Below are 5,580 nucleotides of genomic sequence, written 5' to 3' on the forward strand. Positions count from 1 at the left end.
CTTTTCATAGTTTTGAAAATATAAATGTATTTTCTAACTGTTTAGAATACTACCCGTCTGAATTCAAGGCAATGGCTCTAGGTGGATGCTTCCTCTCTCTTCCTCTCGGCTCTGAAGGTAATTTCTTGCCTCATTATCGTCTTTTCTTGGCTCTTGGAAATCTCAGTAGGTTTTGGTATCTCTCTTCTTTCAAGCTTTTTTTTTTCTTTTTATCTCATGCAAAAGATTGATCCAAGACAAACCCTAAACTAGCTTTGCCTCACTAACATAACAGAAAATTCATTAACAAATAGGACTATAATGACAGGCATGGTTTTTGTTTTCAGATTCCATCCGGTTGACTATAGCTCACAGGGACACTATGAACAACAGATTTGAACATAGCCCGATCGTGCGTTATCTCTGTTATAATGGAGTCCATTGTGACAGCCATTGTGTCAGTCCACTTTGTTGCTTGTTGAGAAACTTCTTTTTGTGCTCTGATCCTCCACCTTTCTTAGTTAGAATGATGTCTATTTCCAAGGACTGGCAACTCCTGATAGAATGTCCATGGGGCGTGAAAGGAAGTTTCACTATCCTTTCCTCTAAGAAGCACCCTGGTTGTACCTTGGAAAACCCTTTCAAAACTCATTTGTTTGGTGTTTTGGCAGTTCATAGTATATTCAATACTTTTCACTAACCATATTATTGAAAGGTATCCATTCTTCTTTGGCTCTTATTATTCATTGTCTAGCTTTCAGATGCTTAGGAAGAAGAGGAAAAGTTGATTATGACTTTAATCAAGTTTAAATGTACTTTAATCTTTAAACTGATACCCTTACCCTTTAGCATTCTGGAGAAAAGAAGGACTGGTAGTTGGAAAATATGTCCTTGGAGAGTTAAATGATGCTGGACTTATGATTAAAAGAAATATTTAAAAAAAATCAATGGTTATTTATTTCAAACACATTTAAAAAAACATAAATGCAAACCTCACCTGTTGGAGTTCAAAGGGAAACAAAAAGATTGATTCTTTCTTTGTGTTAAGTATCAAGTTCAAAAGACTCACAGCTGACCCTCCAAAGGATTTGTTGTTGTGTACCATTGAGTCAGAACCAACCGATAGCTGACAGTCTAGCCAGTTTTCAGAGACAGTAATTTGTATGAGATGTAATTGCTCATCTTTCTCCCATGCTACAGTTGGTGGAGTCAAAGTGCGCACCTTTCCACTACAGCACAGTATCTAGCCATTATGCCACCAGAAGGGTTTTAGAGGCTGTAAACTACATAGGAGGAGACTGCCCAACTTTCTATCTCAGATCAGATGTGGATTTGAACCTCATACCTTGGGGTTGGTAGCACAGATCGTTACCACTAGGTCATATAAAAGAATCAAATTGACTTTATCTAAGGAAAGAGGTGATAGATAAATTCAGCAGTTAAGATTAGGAGCTGAATGTAGGGCCAAATAAAAGGTAAGAAATGGTGAAGTAAAAAAAAAGAATATATATGTGTGTGTGTGTGTGTGTGTGTGAGAGAGAGAGAGAGATTTCAAATAGTAGCTAATGAATAGAAAGTAAAATATTATTATAAAATTGGCAAAGAAGGAAATTAGAAAACCAAAATATAAGAATGCGCTCAGCATTTCTCAAGGTGAAAACCTACCTGAGGGAAAAATTCCAAGCTTTGAGTTGCAATATTGATGGATTCTATAGGAAAATCTTGATTCATACAAGAAATATCACAAGAAAATAAAAGGAATATACTCTCCAAATACAATTCTTTTTGTACTTAAATAATTGGTTGGCATCAAACCATTTCAGGAATCAGACTATGATCATTAAGCAATGGTAGTAAAGGAAGATGTTTAAGCTACACTGAAGGGATTGGGGAAAAAAAATCTTCAGAAACATTGGAATAGTGACAGTGGACACAATAGTATTTACAAGACATTTTTGAGGGAACTATTCAGCATATATCAGTAATATAACTGTAGGTGCTGTAGAGTCTATTCAGATCTACAGCAATCTAATGATCAGCAATTTGAATCCTTGAGACTGAAAAAAGGCATTGTCCTTCTGTAAAAATTTATAGCTTTAAAACTTATTGAAAGGTCACCAGAAGTTAGAATTGCCTTAATTGCAGTAAATTTGTTTCCTTTTCTGTTATTCCATCCTATTCTCCTGGGAAACTGAGAACAACAATAAATCCATTCTTAAATCACCTAGCTATGGACGCACCTTGCATAACATAACTAGCAGCATTAATTACGTACTTTCTTCATCAATGTTTTGTTAGGAGAAAAAATAAAAGTGCTGATACAAAAGCATTTTTATAGTACAAAGCATAAAGTAAAGGTTTTATGTCTGGAACAAAATCTTCTAATTAACGTCATTCTCTTTTTTCCTATTGTGTCTATGTTTTTTTTTTCCTATTTATATTTATATCCCTATAAAATTATTCCTGGAGTTTTTTTTAAATTGAAATTTGAAAAAATAAAGATTTTTATGTTATCTTTATTATCGTCTTGGAAAGTCTGGTAGAGAATTATAACAAGCAAAGAACCACGATGTTAGTTAACTTTATTTTTTTTATATACACACTTGAGATAAATTGTAGATTGCCCTGGAGTCTGAGGAAATTGGAGAAAAGCAACAGCATTTAAATAACTGGCTGCATCTAATCCACCCCAGTAGCTATCCATCAGAGGAATGGAGATTCACAGAGAGAGGCAGAGTTTGGAAAATGAGGTCTGTTTCTGATAAGAGAAAATTATTTTCATGGTGTGTAAGTGTATCTTGAGGACTTTTCTGCTTGGGCATTTGGCTGGTGCAAAAAGAAAAAGAAAAAAAATAGAGAACTCAAATGCAGAAAATTGAAGAAGAAATACTCTGATAATCTCCCTGATTAGAGATAGTAGAAGCTCTGATACAGTAGAACTGTGATCAATCAATGAATAGACATAAATAAATAAATGACCAAACCACATTCCCCAGGACAAATTGGAAAAGAAAATATTAATGCTGTAAATTAAATTAGCTTTTAGGACAATTTTGCAAGAATATCATAATGATAATTTTATAAGAATATACATTTTATTTTTAAATGATTTTATGATAAGTTAATCTATAACTATTGTTAAAGGTCAAGATACTATTTTTTGAAAGAAAAAAGTTTACATTTCTTGTTCTAATCTCTAATTAAGGCCAAAAATTTGGTTTTAACACATACGTTTAGTTTGTCCACATTAATTGCACTATTACACAGGCCATTTGATGTTGTTGTTGTTGTTGTTATTATGTGCCGTCAAGTCACTTGCGACTCATAGCGACCCTATGTACAACAGCCCTAAACCCTGCTCTATCCTGTGCCAATTTCACTGCCTCTAACACACCCATCCCGATTACCCCAGTCACTGAATCAATCCACCTCACAGAGGATCTTCCCCTCCTACACCGTCCCTCCACCCTACCAAGCATGATGTCCCTCTCCAAGGACCTCTCCCGCCTTACAACATGTCCACAGTATGTCAGACAAAGCCCCAGAATCCTTGCCTCCAAGGAGCAGCCTGGTTTAACCCTCTCCAGGTTGAATCTGTTTGTTTTCTTGGCAGTCAAGTTACATTCAACAGTCTTCTCCAGCACCACAGCTCAAAGGCATCAATTCTGCTTCTAAACTCCTTAGTCATTGTCCAACTCTCTGATGCATAACAAGTGATTGCAAAGACCATAGCCTGTATCAGACACCCCTTAGTCTCTAGAGTGACACCATTGCTCTTCAGTACCCTGGAGAGGTCCCTAACTGCAGACTTTCCCATCGCAATATGTTTTTTGATTTCCTGGCTACTGGCGCCAAGAGTGTTGATGTGGAGCCAAGCAGACTAAAGTTGTTAACAATCTCAATCTTTTGACCATCCATCCTGATGCTGCCAATTGGTCCATTGATGAGAATCTTTGTATTCTTGACATTTGTTGTTGCTGTTGTTATTGTTATGTACCGTCGAGTCATTTGCGACTCATAGAGACCCTATGTATGACAGCCCTAAACCCTGCTCTATCCTATGCCAATCGCATTGCCTCTGACACAGCCATCCCAATTTCCCCAGTCACTGAATCAATCCACCTCGTGGAGGGTCTTCCCCTCCTGCACTGTCCCTCCACCTTACCAAGCATGATGTCCCTCTCCAAGGACCTGTCTCTCCTTACAACATGTCCACAGTATGTCAGACAAAGCCCCAGAATCCTTAGATAATCTAAAAGTCCATTTTCATATTAAATGATGAAAAAAAAAATTAAAGTCGTCTTTCTTCACCATTTGTCACCAACTAATATCTTGGAGAAAGTGAAACCAAGTTTCTCCTTGGAGGCTAGGATTTTGAAACTCTCTCACCTATTTTGGGCATGTGGCTAGGAGAGACCAGCCCTTGGAGAGGGACATCATGTTTGGAAGGGTGGAGGGACAGCGCAGGAGAGGAAGACCCCATTTGAGAGGGATTGATAACAGTGACTGGGACAATGAGGGTAGGTGTGTTGGAATTAGTGAGACTGGCTCAGGACAGGGCAGACTTCAGAACTGCTATACTTAGGGTTGCTGTGGGCCGCAGGCAACTTGTTGGCACATAACAACAACAATGTGATAGTACTAATTTCATAGTTACTAAAATTAAGGTTCAATTGAAATAATTCATTAGTGAAATTTCAGCCTTATCCATTAGGGCTAGTTCATAAATATTTTATGATTTCTCCTGAAACTATAGACAATATACTGCTCTTCAGTATGTGTGAAAAGTAAGGGGTTTTATATTGAATGGCAATAAAATAAGTCTTATATCAGAAATGGTAATATATTATTTATGGCAAAATTTTAATTCTATACACAATTACTAGTGGTACATGGCTGGATTTGCTAGCGTATATATTAAAGGTGTTCTCGGTTTCTTAGCTGTTGTGGTAGATGCAGTATTATTACTTCCTTTACATAGCTTCATTATTGTGCCAACTATGATAATGGCACTTTATCTTTTTTTTTTATCCTTTGGATCCTGAGTGGCTGTGAAGCATACAGTGTCTAGGATAAAGTGTAGAAAAACTAAGCAAATGCTTAAGACCTCAGTCAATGAACAATGCTGGAATGCAAGCTACGTTCATATGACCAAGAGCCAAAAATTTATTATTATGAACTTAAAAGACACTAATACTTTTTTCTTTGAAATTAAGAATTATATTACATTTCTAAGAAACACCAAACTGTCTCAGAGGTATTATTTCCTAATCATGCCCATGCATTTAGCACTCAGATGTCTATTTCTGAACGTATATTTTGTATGTATTATATGTGGTGAAATCCATGTAGATTTATCTCCAGTAGTAAAATTTAAAATCTCCCCTAGAAGCCTCCTTCTCAGTACTGATCTTAGAGTGTAAAATTGACATTCAACAACAAAAGTAACAAAAATTAGATGGACCAATAGAAAATTATTCTTTTGTTTTATCATATAAAAAAAGTTCTAATGCTAAATATAAGCTAATAAGTAATGATTATCTATTTGTGCCTGTTAGTTAAAAACCACTAAACAACAACATTAAAGTCTGGAGATTATTT

Source organism: Elephantulus edwardii, unplaced genomic scaffold, assembly GCF_000299155.1.
Source record: "Elephantulus edwardii isolate Elephantulus edwardi_28Jun2011 unplaced genomic scaffold, EleEdw1.0 scaffold00081, whole genome shotgun sequence".
Lineage (NCBI taxonomy): Eukaryota > Metazoa > Chordata > Mammalia > Macroscelidea > Macroscelididae > Elephantulus > Elephantulus edwardii.